This window comes from Erythrolamprus reginae, chromosome 2 (genome assembly GCF_031021105.1).
Source record: "Erythrolamprus reginae isolate rEryReg1 chromosome 2, rEryReg1.hap1, whole genome shotgun sequence".
In the NCBI taxonomy this organism is placed as follows: Eukaryota; Metazoa; Chordata; class Lepidosauria; order Squamata; family Dipsadidae; genus Erythrolamprus; species Erythrolamprus reginae.
The window spans coordinates 137463836-137486225 of NC_091951.1; positions in this window are offsets into that span (position 1 = coordinate 137463836).

The following is a 22390-nucleotide window of genomic DNA, read 5'->3' on the forward strand; positions in this document are numbered from 1 at the left end:
TCTATAAAGAGGCGCTCGTGCGCCCCCTCCTCAAGAAGCCCTCCCTGGACCCAGTCGTACTTAACAACTATCGTCCAGTCTCCAACCTTCCCTTTATGGGGAAGGTTGTTGAGAAGGTGGTGGCACTCCAGCTCCAACGGTCCTTGGAAGAAGCCAATTATCTAGGTTCCCAGCAGTCAGGTTTCAGACCCGGTTACAGCACGGAAACTGCTTTGGTTGCGTTGATGGATGATCTCTGGCGGGCCCAGGACAGGGGTTTATCCTCTGTCCTGGTGCTTCTTGACCTCTCAGCGGCTTTCGATACCATCGACCATGGTATCCTTCTGCACCGGCTGGAGGGGTTGGGGGTGGGAGGCATTGTTCTCCAGTGGTTCTCCTCCTACCTCTCCAGTCGGTCGCAGTCGGTGTTAGTGGGGGGTCAGAGGTCGACTCCGAGGTCTCTCCCTTGTGGGGTGCCTCAGGGGTCGGTCCTCTCCCCCCTGCTATTCAATATCTACATGAAACCGCTGGGTGAGATCATCCAAGGGCATGGGGTGAGGTATCATCAGTACGCTGATGATACCCAGCTTTACATCTCCACCCCATGTCCAGTAAACAAAGCAGTGGAAGTTATGTGCCGGTGTCTGGAGGCTGTTGGGGCCTGGATGGGTGTCAACAGACTCAAACTCAACCCGGATAAGACGGAGTGGCTGTGGGTTTTGCCTCCCAAGGACAATCCCATCTGTCTGTCCATTACCCTGGGGGGGGGAAATCATTGACCCCCTCGGAGAGGGTCCGCAACTTGGGCGTCCTCCTCGATCCACAGCTCACATTAGAGAACCATCTTTCAGCTGTGGCGAGGGGGACGTTTGCCCAGGTTCGCCTGGTGCACCAGTTGCGGCCCTATCTGGACCGGGACTCATTGCTCACAGTCACTGATACCCTCATCACCTCGAGGTTCGACTACTGTAATGCTCTCTACGTGGGGCTTCCTTTGAAAAGGGTTTGGAAACTTCAGATCGTGCAGAATGCAGCTGCGAGAGCAGTCATGGGCTTACCTAGGTATGCCCACGTTTCGCCATCACTCCGCAGTCTGCATTGGCTGCCGATCAATTTCCGGTCACAATTCAAAGTGTTGGTTATGACCTTTAAAGCCCTTCATGGCACTGGACCAGAATATCTCCAAGACCGCCTTCTGCCGCACGAATCCCAGTGACCGATTAGGTCCCACAGAGTTGGCCTTCTCTGGGTCCCGTCAACTAAACAATATCGGTTGGCGGGCCCCAGGGGAAGAGCCTTCTCTGTGGCAGCCCCGACCCTCTGGAACCAACTCCCTCCAGAGATTAGAACTGCCCCCACTCTCCCTGCCTTCCGTAAACTCCTTAAAACCCACCTTTGTCGTCAGGCATGGGGGAACTGAAACACCTCCCCCGGGCATGTACAATTTATGTATGGTATGTTTGAGTGTGTGGTTGTTAGCAAAATGGGGTTCTTTTTAAATTTTTTAAATTATATTTGGATTTGTTATGAATGGTTGTGTTGTGCTGTGAGCCGCCCCAAGTCTGCGGAGAGAGGCGGCATACAAATCTAAATAATAAAATAAATAAATAAATAAATAAAATAAATAAATTCCCCACAAAAAAGGAAAAAAATTACCACAAACTGGTTGAATAAAATTTAGATATAATCTGCCTTCAAGAAACTCATATTAAAAAAGAAGAGGGCTCCGTACTATCCTTCCCCAAATTAGGTGATGTCTTTTTGTCTCCAGTCAAGAAAAGAGGGGTAGATATAAAATAGAAGTTCAACCCCAAACTAATTTACAATGATGAAAATGGAAGAATTGTGATAGTACAATTAGAAATGGAAACAAAAAAATTACAATAATTGCAATATACAATTGCATAAATTAATCAATTAAGTAATCAACCTTCCTTTTTTATAACCATCAATTAATCAACCTTCCTTTTTTTACAAATTTACATTAAAAGATACAGGAAATCCCAACAGATGACATATTAATAATTGGGGATAGGAACAAAGACTACAATAGCTAAAGAAAAATTAAGAAAGGAATTACCGGCAACATTCAAAACATTGAAGTTAGAATTTGAAATAAAGGATGTTTGGTGATATTTTTATCCAAATACAGTGGTACCTCTACCTAAGAACGCCTCTACTTATGAACTTTTCTAGATAAGAATTGGGTGTTCAACATTTTTTTGCTTCTTCTCAAAACTATTTACCACTTACAAACCCGAGCCTCTGAAACTGTAACTGGAAAAGGCAGGGAGAAGCCTCTGTGCGGCCTCTCTTGGGGGAAACAGGGCCAGAAAAGGCAGGGAGAAGCCTCTGTGGAGCCTCTCTAGGAATCTCCTGGGAAGAAACAGAGCTGAAAAAGGTGGGGAGAAGCCTCCATGGGGACTCTCTAGCAATCTCCTGGGAGGAAACAGGGCCTCCACCCTCCTTGTGGTTTCCCCAATCGCAAGCATTATTTGCTTTTACATTGATTCCTATGGGAAAAATTGCTTCCTACAAACTTTTCTACTTTAGAACCTGGTCATGGAATGAATTAAGTTCGTAAGTAGAGGTACCATTGTAATAGGGAATACACATTCTACTCACACCCCTTTAAATCATGGTCTAATGTAGGACTAATAAATTATATTACAAATATAGAAATATTACCTAATACATGGGCTGACCACAATCCTCTACTCTTAAATGGCGGGATCTGAGTAGAAGAACAAAACCAAGATGGATCCTAAATTCCACAATCATAAAAGATAAGGAATACAGTGGTACCTCAAGATACGAACCCCTCGTCTTACGAACAACTCGAGATACGAACCCGGGGCTCATAAAAAATTTGCCTCTTCTTACGAACTTTTTTCGTGTTACGAACGCCAAACCCGAACTTCCGGGTTCGGTGTTCGGGAGGCTGCTGGGAAGCCCCCCGGCTGTTTTAAAAGGTGACAGCCGGGCGGCGGGGCTTCCCAGCAGCCTCCGAATGCCAAACTTTTGCCGAACTTCCAGGTTCGGGGTTCAGGAGGTTGCTGGGAAGCCCCCCAGCCCAGCTGTCACCTTTTAAAACAGCCGCGCGGCTTCCCAGCAGCCTCCGAACGCCGAACGTGGAAGTTCGGGTTTGGTGTTCGGCTTCGGGAGACGACTGGGAAGCCGCGCGGCTGTTTTAAAAGGTCACAGCCGGGCTGGGGTGCTTCCCAGCAACCTCCCGAATCCCGAACTTTCCCGAACTTCCAGGTTCGGGGTTCGGGGGGTTGCTGGGAAGCCTCCCAGCCCGGCTGTCACCTTTTAAAACAGCCGCGCGGCTTCCCAGCAGCCTCCGAACGCCGAACGCGGAAGTTTGGGTTTGGTGTTCGGCTTCGGGAGACGGCTAGGAAGCCGCGCGGCTGTTTTAAAAGGTCACAGCCGGGCTGGGGCGCTTCCCAGCAACCTCCCGAACCCCCAACTTTTGCCGAACGTCCGGGTTCGGGGTTCAGGAGGTTGCTGGGAAGCGCCCCAATTCTTTGGACAAGGGATAGGACAATTACATACCAGCAAATCTTGGATGAAAACAATGAAATATGACTCAAAGAAACCTTAATGAGTAAAGGATTTAATTTAGATTGGATAAACTATTTGCAAATAAAATTGAAATTTAAGGAGGATAAGAGAAATTCTGGTTTTCAAAATTATAATGAGCTGGATGGGATTATTTCCAATGACCTAAGAGCCAGAGCCCACTGCAACAGCATTGCCAAAAAAGCACTAAGAATCACAAACTTAATTCTACGCAGCTTCTTCTCTAGAAACACTGATCTATTAACTAGAGCATACAAAACATTTGTCAGACTAATTCTTGAATACAGCTCACCTGTATGGAATCCACACTGCATAACAGACATTAATATAATTGAAGGGGTCCAGAAATACTTCACAAGAAGAGTCCTCCACTCCTCCTCAGGCAACAAATTACCTTACTCCTCCAGACTTCAATTACTCTGTTTAGAAAATTTACAGCTACGCCGCCACCGAACTGATTTAACTGTTGTTCATAAAATCATACATCACAATGTACACCTTTAACAACAACAACACAAGAGCATGCAATAGATACAAACTAAATGTAAATCACTCCAAACTAGACTGCAGAAAATACGATTTTAGCAATAGAGTGATCCACGCCTGGAATTCATTACCGGACTCTGTTGTTTCTTCCCCCAATCCCAAAATCTTCAACCTTACATTTTCTAAGAGGTCTGTAAGGGCCCTGCATAAGTGCACCTTTGTGACTACCGTTCCTGTCCTAATGTCTTTTTATCTTTTCTATCTCTACTTTATACTTATACAGTGGAACCTCGACATACGAGCAGCTCTACTTACGAGCTACTCGAGATAAGAGCTGGGAGGGGAGCGACATTTTTGTTCGCCTCCCGAGCTCACATTCGGGATACGAGCGCCAAGGAGCTGTCTCCTGAAGCCGAACGCTAACTTCCGCGTTCGGCTTCAGGAGACAGCTCCTTGGCGCTCGTATCCCGCGTGTTTTAAAAGGTTGCAGCCGGCCTGGGGGGCTCGGGGGGGGGTGCTGGCAAGCCCCCCAGGCCGGCTGCAACCTTTTAAAACACGCGCGCCGCTTTGCAGCTCTCTCCTGAAGCCGGAATGCTAACTTCCGCGTTCGGCTTCAGGAGACAGCTGCAAAGCGGCGCGCGTGATTTAAAACGTGGCAGCCGGCCTGGGGGGCTCGGGGGGAAGCTCCCGAGCCCCCCAGGCCGGCTGCCACGTTTTAAAACACGCGCGCCGCTTTGCAGCTGTCTCCTGAAGCCGAACGCGGAAGTTAGCGTTCCGGCTTTAGGAGACAGCTGCAAAGCGGCGCGCGTGTTTTAAAACGTGGCAGCCGGCCTGGGGGGCTCGGGGGGAAGCCCCCTAGCCCCCCAGGCCGGCTGCCATGTTTTAAAACACGCGCGCCGCTTCGCAGCTGTCTCTGAACGCTAACTTCCACGTTCGGCGGCAGCGGTTTTTTTTGTTGTTGCACGGATTAATTGACTTTACATTGTTTCCTATGGGAAACAATGTTTCGTCATACGAGCGTTCCGACTTACGAGCCTCCTTCCGGAACCAATTAGTCTCGTAAGTCGGGGTTCTACTGTATTATGTTAAACATACTACAATACAATACTATATTTGTATGGCAAATAAAATCAATCAATCAGTCAATCAATCAATTAATTAATTAATTCTGGGATCAGAAGACAAAATAATATCAAAATTTTATAGCATGCTGCTTGATCAATTAATGCTAGAAGAACAAGTAAAACCCACAATTATAGCATGGGCTCAAAATTTTGGTTACCCTATAAACCTAAACCCTGCTCTTCCACGCGGAGAGAACAAACTAAGCTCAGAGTTGCACGGCCTCCTCCCTGCGCCGCATGCAAGCACTAGAGAGAAAAGTAAGACAGGCAGTGGGTGTGGAAGCAGCAGGGGAAGCAGCGGGTGGGGGAGCGCTGGGGCCGTGAGTGGCAGAACTGCAGCTCAAGGCAGGGGAAGCGGCAGGCAGAGGAGCACTGGAGCTGTGAGCAGTAGAACCACCGCTCGCGGCAGGGTAGGTGGTGGGTGGAGGAGTGCTGGGGCCGCAAGTGGCAGAGCTTCCACTCACAGGCAGGTGGCAGGTGGGCAAATGGGAAGGACAGACGGGGGAGATTACTTACCTGCTCTTTGCTATTTTCGGCTTGTGGAAGCAAAAAGCTAGAAATCACATGTCCATGACGTGCGCGTGTGGGTGCATGTGTGCATGCGTGCACTGCTGGCCCCGTTCCGGTGGTGCAGAGAATGGTGGCCCAACACTTAATACAAGGTTACTTACACTGGTGGGATAGGACTTGCAACTGGGTTGGCATGCTTTCTTATGGTATGGGAAAAATAAGATAAGATAGGTAAGGTTGTTGAGAAGGTGATGGCGCTCCAGGTCCTGCTGTCATTGGATGAAGCCGGTTATCTAGACCCTTACCAGTTGGGTTTCAGGCTTGCCTACAAAACTGAAACTGCTTTGGTCATGCTGATGGATGACCTCTGGTCGGCCTTAGATAGGTTACATCTCTCTCTCTTGGGGCTTCTTGACTTCTCAACAGCTTTCAATACCATTGACCATGGTATCTTTCTGCATTGACTGGAGGGGCTGGGAGTGGGAGGCACTGTATTATGGTGGTTCTCCTCTTACCTCTCAGACCGGTCATAATCAGTGTTGGTAGGGGAACAGAGGTCGACTCCTAGGGCTCTCCTTGGTGGGGTGCCTCAGGAGTCAGTCCTCTCCTTCCTCCTCTTTAGCATCCACATGAAACCTCTGGGTGAGATCATCCGACGGCACGGGGTGAGGTTCCAGCAGTACGCTGATGACACTATGTCAATTCAGTGAAGCGGTGGACGTGATATGCAGTTGCCTGGAGGCTGTGAGGGTCTGGATAGGAGTCAACAGACTTAAACTCAACCCTGACAAGACTGAGTGGTTGGGGACATTGCCTCCCAAGGACTGTTCCATCTGTCCATCCTTAACACTGGTGGGGGGATTTTAACTCCCTCAGCATGGATCCACAATCTGGGAATCCTCCTAGATCCGCAGCTGAGATTAGAACAAGATCTCTCAGCTGAGGCTAGGGTTTGCCTAGTGCACCAGTTGTGGCCCTATTTGAATTGGGAGTCTCTTCTCACAGTCACTCACGACCTTATCACCTTGTGGCTCGAATACTGCAACGCGCTCTACATGGGGCTTTCCTTAAAGAGTGTTCAGAGACTACACTTAGTCCAGAACGTAGCGGCGCAAGCTGTTGTGGGTGTGCCTAGGCACACTTACATAGCCCCAACACTCCATGAGTTGCACTGGCTTCCAATCAATCTCTGGACGCAATTTAAGGTGTTGGTTATCACCTATAAAGCCCTTCATGGCTTAGGACCTGACTATTTACAGGACCATCTTCTGCCTCACACTTCCCAGAAGCTGATTAGAGCCCATAGGGTTGGCCTTCTCCGGGTCCCATCGGCCAAACAATGCTGACTGGTGGGACTGCGCAGGAGGGCCTTTTCTGTGGTGGCTCCGGTTCTCTGAAATCAGCTTCCCCCAGAGATCCATACCCCCTCCCTCCTGGCTTTCTGGAAAGACTTAAAAATCTGGCTCTGCTAAAAGGGCTGGGGTCGTTGAGCAAGAATATCTAGCTCTGACCTAGAAGTGATGAATGTTGTTATAGGGTTTTAAAAAATTGTTTCATATTGTTTTTTATTTGCGGTATGCCGCCCAGAGTCTTACAGGAGTTGGGTGGCCTATAAATATAACAAATTAAATTAAATTATATAAGAAAGGCTTTATTAGTAGTGTGGGGGAAAATTAGAGAATAACACTACTTGAAAATACCAATCTGCCTTTCGATGATGAAAGTACTTATACATCCAAATGTTATCAATATGGGAAATATTATGTATTTGAAATATATTTGTCTTTTAGCTATGTAAATACTTTTAATAAAAATTAATAAAAACAGAATAGTTTATAATTCCAGGTTTCTGAATTCTATTTCCTCAAGGGACTCCCATTCCCCCTATAATTTTTGAATTTTGGAAAGGTTACACAAGAAATATATTTTTACTAACTTAAATCTCTGGAGGATTTAAATCTGATTTGCATGAAGGCACAAATTCTTACCTGCCTTTGATACATTTTGAGAACTTAGTAACAGTCAATAGATTATTAATGTTCCTTTAACCTTTATAAAATGTATCAATATTTTTCATGAAATTTTGTACCGTTGGTTCTTTATTTAGATGATATATTGATTTATTTAGAAGATTCACTACCCACATGGAATAGATCCAAACAGTATTGCACAGCTTTGCCAGCACAGCTCGTATGCTAAACATGAGAAATGTACTTTTAGTGGCCTTGTTTCATATTCTTTAGAACACCATACCTTTTCTGAGGACACTAGAATGTGTCCTACTAAAATTAACTTCATTCTGCCTTGTATTCTTGCCCTGGCCCTGTTCCTGAATTTATTTTGTAATCTGTCTCCCCCACCTTTGCTACCGGCCTTGATTGATACAACTCTTGGTGATAAGAGGGCATATTCTAAGTTCATCAAGTGAATTTGTTTACAGTAGTAAGACTTACCTTTGTGGATTCTGTCAAATCCATCCTCTAGAAAGTGGAAGACTTGTACTCCTTTTTCCCTGAATAATTGAAACTCTACCACAATAGTATGCTTGGGGGCCACTTTGGCATATTTAAGACTGCTCAGTTCTGTTTCTGAACTTTTGGTAGCTTTTGTTTGAGCAGATGTCAAAGCCTGCTTGTTACACCTGCCAGCATGCCAAGCACTTAATATAAAAATCCTGCAATCTATTGCATCCCCACCTTATCTCACAGAGAAAACTTGAAAAATAATTTGGATTTTATTACTGGCCTCCCGTCTATCAGGACACTATATAAGATGGTTCTTTTCATCCCATGTTGAGCCTCCTGCCTATACCAAATAACACTTGATTATTCAACAGCACCCTTTTGTAATTGACTGATGGTGATTTTGTCAATGCTGTTGGTGTTTAAATTGCACACCAGATGTTTTAGAATTGTACTCAAGGCACCAATTACCATTAGACCTATTTTTGTTTTCTTTTACCATAATCATTCTACTTTTATTTGCAGGTCTTTATATTTTGTGATTTTTCTCCAGTTCTTTGTCTTCTCTTCTGCTGTTACCAATGTCCACTATTCTGACATTTTTGTGGTTGTCTGTTTTATCAACAGTTGTTAAGCTAGAGGTATTAGGTAGCAGGTGCTTGTCTGTTTGAATTCAAAAGTCTCAGAGTACTTTAGCTTCTTCATTTTCTATTACTTTCTCTGTTTTATGGCCCCAACAATTCTGCCTTGCAGGCACATGGTAGTTCTTGCAAATCTTCCCATGCACAATTGCTGCTACTTTGTCATGCTCTTACTTGTAGCCGAACTGTGATTATTTTGCAGCAAGTAGCGAAGTGGTCCACTGTTTCTTCAGCTTCTTTGCAGAAGTGGCATTTGCTGTCTTCTCAATTCTGTCTTTATATTCATATAGTCTTCAGGCTTGGTCTTGTGCAGCCAGAATTAGCCCCTCTATCTCTTTAACTTTCCTGCTCTTTGCCATTGCCAGATCTTATTGTCTGCTTTGCCTGCTATCATTATTATTTATTATCTAAGCTACCAGCAAGACAACTGCTTATGGATGAGTTAGCATGTAACAACTCTATCCATTTTTCTACTTACAGGTCATATTTTCTGACAGGTTATGGCTGTTTCCCACCGCTGGATTCTGCCCTAGCCGCTCACATTCCTGAGGTTATACACTTTCTACAGGAACTTCAGATAGTGTATCAGTTCCTTGGGAAACAGCTGGACCTTGTCTTCTGCCTACAACTTTATTTAATATGAAACTAAACACCATTTCTCCCCCTTATATTGCTGATCCTTGAATCCCTTCCAAGCCATTTTCATCCCCCCATCTTCTTCTACAATCTCAATTGGGGGAAGAAAAATATGGCATGGAATATATATTGGATTCCTGATGCAGAAAGAACAAATTGGAACAGTTGATCCATTTGAAGGAATACACAGACAGATCCTAGGAGGCAGAGAAAATATCCATGCTTCTGCTTGCTTTGCGTGTTCCATTTGCAAAATCTGCCAAAATCCAAGCTCCTAAATCACCTTCCACTTGGCCTAAAGCACAAATGATTCTTCAGACTAAGGGGGAAGGCAATCCTTGGGACCACAAGGATGAGCTGTAGGGTTGACTCTCTACAAGAATCCTATCCTGGCCCAGATTGGCCTGGTGATGGGAAATGATAGCTTTCCATACTTCCCTGATTGCTTCTTTTCTTCTTTCAATTCTAGGATTGAAACGCTTTCATGTTCCTCCTCCATTCTAGAACTTGGGAATGGAAAATGACTGACAAGGAAGTTTCTGGTAGAGTTTCCTGTGAAAGAAATATTGACTTTGGGAAGAGAAAAAATGAATTCAAAAAGATAAAATTGACATCAAATTTCTGCTAGGGGAGAATGGGGAAAAAAAGATGTCATTTCTGCAATTGGATGAAAAAAAACCCCAGTTTCTTTGTACAGTGGTATCTCTACTTAAGAACTTAATTCGTTCTGTGACCAGGTTCATAAGTAGAAACGTTCTTAAGTAGAAGCAATTTTTCCCATAGGAATCAATGTAAAAGCAAATAATGCGTGCAAACCCACTAGGAAAGAAATAAAAGCTCGAAATTTGGGTGGGAGGAGGAAGAGGAAGAAGAGGAGGAGGACAGTCGCTGCCGAAGGAAGAAGGTGAGGTGAATAAAAAAAATCCAAAACTTTAAGGCTTAAAAAAAAAAGAGGGACTCTGAGGCAGTGAGGAGGAGCACGCGCCTCCCATATACCCAGCACGAGGCTGCCTCCCATACACTGCACCAGAGAGAGAAACCCAGGGTGAATGGCAGGAAACTGGCCGGGCCTTCGTGCCACTCTCAAATTTTCTGGGAATTTTTTCTGTGCTCGGGTTCTTAAGTAGAAAATGGTTCTTAAGAAGAGGCAAAAAAATCTTGAGCACTTGGTTCTTATCTAGAAAAGTTCTTAAGCAGAGGTACCACTGTATTTATTCTGTTGAATCACATTAGATTCTTGGAGCTTTGCCTGAACAAGTCTCTGCATCTTTCTTGGCAAGGTTTTCAGAACTGGCAGAACTGCCATTGCTTCCTTCATAGGGCTGAGAGAAAGTGATTGGCCCAAGTTCCATAGCTGTCTTTATGCCTAAGGCAGGACTAGAATGCACAATCCCCCAATTCTAGCCTGATAGATTAAGCACTATACCAAACTGGCTCTCAGGTCTCTATATAAGATTTATCTTATTCACAGCAGTTGCTGGAATTTATTCGAGATGACTAACTTCTCTACAACAAAACTCTTCATCAAAAGTTCCTCTGTACCTTTTAATTATTCCAGTCTGGCTTGCTGAAGGACAGGGAGTAGGACAAAATAACCCGACAATTCAGGTTTTATATTATTTTTTTTTGTAATTTATTCTGCTGCTGATCTTTTTTGCATTTACCGTATTTTTATTGCTTATATAAGATGCACCCCCCCCCCCAAAAAAAGTGGGTGGAAATGTCTGTGCATCATATAGAGTGCCGAAGCCCCACTCACCCACTGGTCCCCACCCTTTGACTTCTGACTCCCAGCAATTTGCCTCCTTGCAGCAAATAACAAACAGTCTGGTAAGCTTCAGCACAGCCTGATTTAGCACGAGCTGCTGATTGGCGGCTGGATCGGCCTCCCGGATTATCGTTCTAGGCTGCAGGGATCATTGCCACCGTTGTCACCTATTGCTGCCTATTCCTGCATCTGCACACCCCATTTTTAGTCTCTGCGCGTCCTGTTTCTGGCAATTGGCTGCAATAGGTGGTAACAGCGATCCCCGCTGCCTGGAACAGGCCCAAAATGGGATGCGCAGAGGCTGAAAATGGAGCATGTAGAGACAGCAATGAGCAGCGGTGATCCCTCAGCCTGGAACAGCTGATCAGTGATCCAGGAGGCTGATCCAACCACCCATCAGCTGTTCGTGCTAAATCAGGCTGTGCTTAAGCTGACCAGGCTGTTTGCTGCGAAGAGGCAAATTGCTGGGAGACAGAGGCAGATTTTTATTTTCTTGTTAAGAAAGAAAAGAGTTAAATGTGTCTTATACAGTGGAACCCCGACATAAGAGCTGCTCTACTTAAGAGCAACTCGAGATAAGAGCTGGGAGGGGAGAGATATTTTTGTTCTACTTACAAGCCCAAATTCGAGATACAAGCGCCAAGGAGCTGTCTCCTGAAGCCAAATGCTAACTTCCGCGTTCGGCTTCAGGAGACAGCTGCGAAGCGGTGCGCGTGTTTTAAAAGGTTGCAGCCGGCCTGGGGGGCTCGGGGGGGGGGGGCTTGCAGCTTTCTTTCTTGCTCTTTTTCTTTCTCTCTTTTACCTTCCCTTCCTCTATTTCTTCTTTTGTTTCTCCTTCCCACCTTCTTCCCTCCCTCCCTTCACTCATTCCTCTCTTACTCTCCCCTTTCATAAGTTTCCTTGCTTCCTTCCTCTGTTCCTGTCCCTTCCCCCTTTCTTTCTTTCTTTCTTTCTTTCTTTCTTGCTCTTTTTCTTCCTCTCTTTTACCTTCCCTTCCTCTATTTCTTCTTTTCTTTCTCCTTCCCACCTTCTTCCCTCCCTCCCTTCACTCATTCCTCTCTTACTCTCCCCTTTCATAAGTTTCCTTGCTTCCTTCCTCTGTTCCTGTCCCTTCCCCCTTTCTTTCTTTCTTTCTTTCTTTCTTTCTTGCTCTTTTTCTTCCTCTCTTTTACCTTCCCTTCCTCTATTTCTTCTTTTCTTTCTCCTTCCCACCTTCTTCCCTCCCTCCCTCCCTTCACTCATTCCTCTCTTGCTCTCCCCTTTCATAAGTTTCCTTGCTTCCTTCCTCTGTTCCCTGTCCCTTCCCCCTTTCTTTCTTTCTTTCTTTCTTTCTTGCTCTTTTTCTTTCTCTCTTTTACCTTCCCTTCCTCTATTTCTTCTTTTCTTTCTCCTTCCCACCTTCTTCCCTCCCTCCCTCCCTTCACTCATTCCTCTCTTGCTCTCCCCTTTCATAAGTTTCCTTGCTTCCTTCCTCTGTTCCTGTCCCTTCCCCCTTTCTTTCTTTCTTGCTCTTTTTCTTTCTCTCTTTTACCTTCCCTTCCTCTATTTCTTCTTTTCTTTCTCCTTCCCACCTTCTTCCCTCCCTCCCTCCCTTCACTCATTCCTCTCTTACTCTCCCCTTTCATAAGTTTCCTTGCTTCCTTCCTCTGTTCCTGTCCCTTCCCCCTTTCTTTCTTTCTTTCTTTCTTTCTTTCTTGCTTGCTTGCTTGCTTGCTTTCTTTCTTGCTCTTTTTCTTTCTCTCTTTTACCTTCCCTTCCTCTATTTCTTCTTTTCTTTCTCCTTCCCACCTTCTTCCCTCCCTCCCTCCCTTCACTCATTCCTCTCTTACTCTCCCCTTTCATAAGTTTCCTTGCTTCCTTCCTCTGTTCCTGTCCCTTCCCTCTTTCCTTCCTTCCTTCCCACCCTCCGTCCATTCATTCACCCATTCCTCTCTTGATCGCTTAAAGCAGGTCCCTGGTGCAAAAAGGGTTGGGGACCTCTGTCCTACACGATTGGGTGGCAGAGAAGTTGAACATATGTAAATTTAAAAGTTTAAGAAAGTTTACAAGTTAAGTGAAAGAAACTTCATTATTCATTTATATGTACATGTACATTTCTTCATTAAAAACATGTCTTTCTGCATAATTTAGACTAACTTTGTGAGTTTTTTGAGGGCTGGAACCAATTAAAATTATTTACATTAATTCCTATGGGGAAAAGTCGTTCGAGATAAGAGCTGCTCGACTTAAGAGCCCAGGTCCGGAACGAATTAAACTCGTATCTCGAGGTACCACTGTAATAGGAATGAACCCCATGGCAGGTAGCTCTTAGAAATAGTATGTATATACAAAATGGCATAGAAATAAGAAGAATTTTCTCAAAACCTAACTTTATACAAGCAATAAAAATAATGGCTGTGTGCAGGGATGGGAATGCAGTGGGGTAGCAAAAATGGAGCTCCATCCCAGAGCACCCAATTTCACTGCAAGATGTTGAAAGAAAATGCAGGGCATCCTGCATAAGCCATGGCCACAGTGTGCTAGTAAAAATTTTGGTAACCCTTCACTGGCCGTGTGCAAACCCTTGTCAGTGAATTCAGAGAAAATCCCATTGTTTACTCTTAGGTGACCGAACTGGCAATATACAGTTGGCAGAATACATCTCTCTCAGTTTAAATGAATCTTCTATGCAGCACAAATAATGCTACTCCTGCTACTCTGCACAGCACAAAGAATGTACAGTGGTACCTCGTCTTACGAACTTAATTTGTTCTGTGATGAGGTTCGTAAGGTGAAAAGTTCATAAGATGAAACAATGTTTCCCATAGGAATCAATGTAAAAGCGAATAATGCGTGCAAGCCCAAAACTCACCCCTTTTGCCTTATGCCACTGGGAATCCCCACCTCCAGACTTATGTTGCCAGCTGAAGTTCTTGTGGTGCTGGGACTCCCCTGAGGCTCCCCTCCCTGGGAAACCCCACCTCTGGACTTCCATGTTCTTGCGATGCTGTGATTTCCCTGAGGCTCCCCTCGCTGGGATTCAAAGCAGCGCTGGCAAAAATGAAGGGAATCCCAGGGTGGGAAGCCTCAGGGAAATCACAGCATCGCAAAACCACGGAAGTCTGGAGGTGGGGTTTCCCAGCAAGGGGAGCCTCAGGGGAATCCCAGCAATGCAAAAATGGGCACTTCATTGGCAATGGAAGTCCGGAGGTGGGGTTTCCCAGCAAGGGGAGCCTCAGGGGAATCCCAGCAATGCAAAAATGGGCACTTCATTGGCAATGGAAGTCTGGAAGTGGGGTTTCCCAGCAAGGGGAGCCTCAGGGGAATCCCAGCAATGCAAAAATGGGCACTTCATTGGCAATGGAAGTCCAGAGGTGGGGTTTCCCAGCAAGGGGAGCCTCAGGGGAATCCCAGCAGCACAAAAACAAGCACTTTGCTGGCAACGGAAGTCCAGAGTTGGGGTTTCCCAGTGAGGGGAGCCTTCGGCTGGCAATGGAAGTCCGGAGGCGGGGCATCCCAGCAGCGGGGGCTTGGGTCCATAAGGTGAAAATAGTTCAGAAGAAAAGGCAAAAAAAATCTTAAACACTGGGTTTGTATCGCGAAAAGTTCATTAGATCAGGCGTTCGTAAGATGAGGTACCACTGTATTTTTAACCATAGATCTAGCACTCTTCATAAGCACTAAATTTGGGTCTATTAAGAGGCTGCTGAAGAGCTAACAAATGTTTCGGAAGGGGCTGTTTAGGCCTAATGTGGGCAAATGCTTCCATTTTGTTGTCCATTGTTCCCTGCAACACAGCCAAAATGGCTGTGGAGAGAGAGAGAGAGAGAGAGAGAGAGAGAGAGAGAGAGAGAGAGAGAGAGAGAGAGAGTGCCCACAGCAACCTAAAACTATGTCAGTGTGATAAGGCATTATTACAAAGGTGGAACAGCTTAAACTGTCTTTGTCTCTGGGTTAACGGCAAGGACATGTCATTTAAAAAGGGTGCCAGGATGTGCTCATGTTGCAGTTAGGATGACATGAGGATGAGACCATAGTGAGGGGCAAATGACTGTTTTAAGATTCTTCTTTTGAGTGTCTCTACAGGTACTAGAAAACCCTCAGCTTTCTATCCGCATCTGTATTGGTTGCTGTGCTCACCTATTAATAGCGAAGTCCCCAGCCTGCCTTTTGAAGGAGGAATTGTCAAGTGAAAGCATTATAAGAAAATTCATAGCTGTTTAATGAGGGACAGAGAGCAAAGTTACATGTGACATACACTCAAACAGTTATTTCTCCAGAATCTCTTTTTAAAAAGAAATAATAAAAAGCAGAGCCTCCAATATAAATGTCATTTCTGTCATAAGCTCAGTAGGCAGATTCAAGCTAGCTACCGCTTCTCAGTTTCAAATAATATAAAGCTCCTAATAACATCCCACTTCACAGAGTTTTCACAATCACTACATGACCAAACGTAGAAGCTTTCTAAGCCACTGATAATGCTGTTTATGAGGAGCAGTTGTAGTATTTTCAGGAACTGATGTAGACAGTCCTCTAAAAATGCAATGTGTAGAATTCAGATTTGTTGGATTTTTTTTAACCTCACTCCCAAGTTATAGTAATTGGGGTCATTGCAGAATAGTTCTATAGGCACATTATACAGTATAGACATAAAATCAAGGGACACAGTACCTCTGAGCATAGAAATATAGAAACATAGAAGACTGACGGCAGAAAAAGATCTCATGGTCCATCTAGTCTGCCCTTATACTATTTCCTGTATTTTATCTTACAATGGATATATGTTTATCCCAGGCATGTTTAAATTCAGTTACTGTGGATTTACCAACCACGTCTGCTGGAAGTTTGTTCCAAGGATCTACTACTCTTTCAGTGAAATAATATTTTCTCATGTTGCTTTTGATCTTTCCCCCAACTAACTTCAGATTGTGTCCCCTTGTTCTGTGTTCACTTTCCTATTAAAAACTCTTCCCTCCTGAACCTTATTTAACCCTTTAACATATTTAAATGTTTCGATCATGTCCCCCATTTTCCTTCTGCCCTCCAGACTATACAGATTGAGTTCATTAAGTCTTTCCTGATACATTTTATGCTTAAGACCTTCCACATTCTTGTAGCCCGTCTTTGGACCCGTTCAATTTTGTCAATATCTTTTTGTAGGTGAGGTCTCCAGAACTGAACACAGTATTCCAAATGTGGTCTCACCAGCACTCTATATAAGGGGATCACAATCTCCCTCTTCCTGCTTGTTATACCTCTAGCTATGCAGCCATATATGTACAGTACATGCTCAGTTCAAAGATAGTTTTCAAATCCATAACCGGGCTTTATAATCCTGTCATTAAAAAATCAAGACATGCTTTTTAAAGATTTCTTTGTTTCTGCAATTGTATTGTTTTCTGGACTAGGATCCTTTGTTTTGTTATAGTTCCAGAACAGGGACAGAAACCCCAAAGATCTACTGGCAATAGCAATAGCTGTATTAATAGGTTTACCTTCTGACCACACCTGCCTTGACTTACTGAATTCTAGATTGACCCTTCAGACATTAAATCATGTGCCTGCTTGGCTCAAGGTCATTACACCATACTTTGTTGATGAAAAAAAACCAGGCTGAATGTTTGAAAATGGGCCAAGCAGCATGTGGTGGTACTGCTGCTCTCCAGTCTGGGCTAGGACCAATATTTTTATTCCTAGAATCAGGCTTAGTGGATTTTTTCCAAGCACAGTTTACCAATTACTCTGTATATCCTGCTTTTCCCTAGGGTTTTTTTTCAGAGAGTCATTTAGTAAATGGATGTCTAGCAATACTCCTCATCTCACAATATTTAAGTCTGTTTGGGGCAACAGGCTAGTGAAAGGTGGAGGGTTTTTTTTAATGCTGTTTTATCACTTATGCAGAAGTGGTTCTTATTAACATTTGGGAGCAATTTACCCTGCAACTTGTACATTTTTAGTGAGGAATCTGTTAAGAATTGTAGCCTGTACATTCTCTGATGCTGTGGCTGCTCATATGACCCCTTGGGAAATTTGAGAGTGAGTGCCATCACTTTTAAACAGATGGTTTCTGGAGAGAGGAGATGTTGATCTAAAAAACGTTGGGTAGGAGAGAGAAGAATACCAAGACAGTGCTGAATAAAGGTACTTACAACCTCAGGGGTTATCAGCCCACCTGCAATTAGGATCTCAGGGTACTGTAATTCCCCCCAACTGTCCATCTCTCTCATCTATGCCCTTTTGGCATCTTACACCCCACAGCCCTTGACATCCTGGCTGACATTTGTCATTTTTCTACTTCATCTGCTGATAAGCTACTTTATTTCCAAGGTTTCCTTGTGAAGACCCAGGACTAGAATGAGGCTGGGACTTTACTGTGGTTGCCTGTGGCAGCTATGTCTTCCCTATGTCCAGCTGCTCAAAGGCTTTTTGTAGCCAGCCTCAGACCTACAGTGTGCCAAAAAGCAGTGTGGCGGGAAACCCAAGAATCATGTGGTTCTGGGTGCAGGGTGACCAGAAGTACAGGAATGGAAGGGAGTGGAGGTAGACAGGTACGGAGAGTTAAGAGGTAATTTTTCACCTAACTGAGACTTGAGACCAAGGGATCCACCCCAAATGGCTTGGAGCGGGATACGTTGAAAATTACAGGCCAATCTCTTTTTGTTGCGTCACCTTCAAGGTCATGCAATCAATCATAAATCAATCCATTACCTTCCACCTAGAAACTAACAACCTACTCTCTAATGAACAGTTTGGTTTCAGAAAAAAATTATCCTGTAACCTACAATTACTACACCGCAAAAACATATGGAGTACACAACTTGATCAAGGTAAATCAATAGATACAATTTACATAGACTTTTGTAAAGCCTTTGATTCAATAGTACACAACAAACTACTTTGGAAACTAAAGTCTTATGACATCTCTCATCCCCTTCATGATTGGATAACTGCATTCTTCTAAAACAGATAAAAAATAGTTAAAATAGGGAGTGCCCTATCACATCCTGCACCTGTCAACAGTGCCTCAAGGCAGTGTTTCAAGACCATTTAGGATCATTCTTTACATAAATGACCTTTGTGATCATATTATAAGCAACTGCCTTCTCTTCGCTGCCGATGTTAAACTATTCAACATCACCAACAATACTCATACCTTTCAAAAAGACCTAGACCATATATCACAATGGCCTGATAACTGGCAGCTTATAAATCTAAATAAATAATAAATAAAAATAAATAAAACTTCGGATCTCAATCAGTAAATGCTCTGTCTTACACATTGGCAAAAAGAATCAGAACATAAAATACAGACTTGGAGGACATAACATTGTAGATGACCCTCACCCTGTCAAAGACCTTGGAGTACTCATATTTAACGACCTAAGTGCCAGAGCCCATTGTAACAAAATTGCTAAAAAGGCACTAAGAGTTGTTAATCTAATCTTGCATAGCTTCTTCTCTGGCAATATTACACTGCTAACCAGAGCATACAAAACATTTTCTAGATCAATTCTCGAATACAGCTCACCTGTCTGGAATCTGCATTGAATATCGGACATTAATACAATTGAGACAGTCCAAAAACATTTCATCAGAAGAGTCCTCCACTCCTCTACTCACAACAGAATACCTTATTCCACCAGACTTGAAATTTGGGTTTCTACCAGTATGGGCCACACGGTAGCTCCGGTAGGGAAAATGGAGCTGTGCATGCAACTCCATGTCTCCTGTGTTCATGCACGCATGTCCAAGCAAGATTTTGATTCTGTGTGTGCAGCAAAATCTTGTGAGGGGATGTGTGAGGGGTGGCGTTTGCAAGCACGATTTCGGCTATTTTTTGCTTCTGTGCATGTGTGGAAGCAAAAAAATGGCTGAAATCTCACACATGCACATCCCCTCATGTGATTTTGTTTCCTGCACACGGGTAGAAGCAAAATCTCACAAAGACATGTGCGGGCACACACTGGGAATGAGGACCTCCACAGGAAGTGCACCGGTAGTGGCGGTAAGCGGAATCTGCCCCTGTATGTCACCTTCGATCTGATCTAAATGTAGTTCATAAAATCATACCACAATGTCCTACCTGCTAATGAATACTTCAGCGTCAACCACAACAATACACAAGCACACAATAGATTCAATCTCAATGTAAACCACTACAAACTCGACTGCAGAAAATACGACTTCAGCAATAGAGTGATCAATGCCTGGAATGCACTGCCTGGCTCTGTGGTTTCGTCTCCAAACCCCTAAAACTTTAACCTTAGACTGTCTACAGTCGACCTCACCCCATTCCTAAGAGGTCTGTAAGGGGTGTGCATAAGCGCCCTATTGTGCCTACCGTCCCTGTCCTACTGCCTTCATTTATCTGTATTTATTTTGATTATGTTCATATTTATACTAATACCTGTTATCTTGTGTATGTTCTGAATGAATGAATTTAATGAATGAATGAATTAATGAATGAATTAATTAATTAATGAAGTCCTTAGCTAATTAGCAGTGAAATTCGGTTATTGATGGCAATGAGAGTTGCTGAGATTGCTGTTGCTAAGCGATGCAGTCACATGACACTACACGTTACTACTGCATCACTTAGCAACAGAAATTCCAGTTCCAATTGCGGTTGTAAACCGATGTGTTCTAGTATATTACATTTACTGGCTGTGGTTAATGGATCTGCAGTCCAAAGTAACTGGAGGGCAGGAGCTGTGATAGGAGGCTTTAGATCATCCCCCACTTTTACACCAGTTAATAATACAAATAACTTATTTCCAGTTAGCAGAACTTAAAACTCTTTCAACTCAGCCTCCACAGATTTAATTTACCCAGAATTAATGACGGCCAGCCTCTCTCTAGGCAGCAGAAATGAGACCCCTCCCTTCGGTTTTGCAGATGAGTGTGCGGGAATTGGTTGCAGGGCTGCCTGGCAGTGAAGGAGCCAGTTTGTCTGGTATTGATTAATTCTTACTCAGTTTTATATGAAGCTTTTAGATCTGGGTAGTGTCTCAAGGAAGCGGGAGTGACGAAGGGAAGACCATAGTAATGGAAGGTCAACGGAGGTCAGTCATAGGACTCATCAGCACTATAGTTCTGTAACATTGGACACAGGGTGGAATAAAGATGTCAGATGGAATTTAAAAGAGGGTAAGAGGCTAATTCACATGCCAGACCAGGCAGGGCTGAATCCCTTTAGGGCAACCTATATGCAGAGCAATTTGGATTGAATTCTAGTACAGTGATGATTCCATTCCTGTCTTTCCTCACTCATACATGCAAGGAAAGCCCAGGCTGTCTCCCCTATCCATATAATCATTGCTTTTTAGTGATGAGAGCGACTGAGAAATGGATAGAGTAAATTTTTATCCTGAGATATTTTTAAACAAATTAAAAGTGATTCTGCAGTTGCCTCTGGGTTAACATGGACTGTTCTGGAGGGGGCACCTTCATGAAATTAGAATCACTTTTTGCTCTCTGCAAACATGTAATTTGTTACAGTTTTTTAAAAAAGCCGCTCCGAGTCTCCAGAGAGGGGCGGCATTCAAATCAAATCAAATCAAATCAAATCAAATCAAATCAAATCAAATCAAATCAAATCATGAATGATTGAATGAATGAATGAATGAATGAATGAATGAATGAATAAATAAATAAATATACAATTTAGACAGTGTATATACATTTAAAGTTCTTTTTCCCCCCATTCAGTCATGGGAATTTCTTGGAGACTGCTTGAACAAAGTTTCTGTGAAAACCTAAAACCCAGAAGCAGCCAAAACTAGAGGAAAACAAAGTTATAACCAGAAGCAAACATGGGCTTATCAAAAATAGATTGTATCAAACAAATCTTATTTTATTCTTTGACAAAGTGACTAAATTAGTGGATAAGCAAAATGCAGTCTACTTGTATTTCAGTAAGGAATTTGACACAGTAGAGCACACCATCTTTCTTAGTAAACTAGAAAAATGTAGGATAGATAGCATCACCACCAGATGGATTTATATTCCTTCTAGAATAATGCAGCTGAGCTGCCCCCTCATGTCAAGCGTGAAGTGGTAAGGTCTTATAAATAAATAATTCAGATAATGCTCAAGTTACAACCACAGTTGGAGTAGGAATTTCAGTTGCTAGCAATGCAATTATTAAGTGAGTTTTCAAATGACCAGACTTGATTTTACAATCATTTTATCATAGTCATTAACCCACAGTTGTTAAGTGAACATGTAGATGTCAATGAATCATGCAGTCATTAAATGCAAAGTCACAATTGACTTTGCTAGTTGGAAGCTGACTTGGAAGGTTGCAAATCACATGACCATAAAATGTTACAATGATCCTAAATGTGAGCCAGTTGCCAAGCGCCCAAATTTCAAGCATGTGACTGAATGGGCAGTGCAACAGTTGTAATTTCAAGGACAGGTTGTAAATTTATTTATTTATTTATCTATTTATTTATCTATTTATTTATCTATTTATTTATCTATTTATTTATTTATTTATTTATCAGATTTCTATGCTGCCCTTCTTGAGTAATTACTTTACTCCATAATGGGTGGAGCTAACATCTAAGAATGGAATGACGCTGTCCCTTTAACCAATGAGGGTTGAGTCTGCCAAATTGATATCTTCATCATCCATCTCCAGTTCTCCCTCTTTTGACTCAGTCAGAATAGGACGTGTGTCTCAGCTCCTATTCTTGTGAGGTGTTAATCCATCTGTCTATTGAGTTCATCGATTGTGCATTTTTATCATTCTCTGACTGATTGCAATTTTATCTGCAGTCATGGAGTTCAGCAAGGCATAGGGCTTCGGCTCTAGCCATTAGCTGGACATTGACTTTAAAAGCTTTGCTCTGCCCATCATTCCAGCATTGTGGTCTGGTCAGCCATCACAAAGGGTTGCTATTTCCTTGAGCCTCACAGGCTCACCATCACAATGGACGCCAGTCTCTATAGTTGGGGGGCTCACTCAGTGGCAGTCCAGGGCAAATGGTCCTCAACAGAGGTGCAGTACAACATAAACAGATTGGAGCTAGGCACTGGTGCTCAAGCAGCTGAAACATTTGGTGGCTGGATAGCACGTACTGTTGCTTAAAGACAATGTGGCTGCAAAAGCCCATATAAACCAGCAGGGAGGGATCATATCCCGTTTCCTCATGGATGAGACCAGAAATCTGGGTCTCTGGGTGGATGCCATCTTCTGTCCCTCTCGGCAGAACCTCT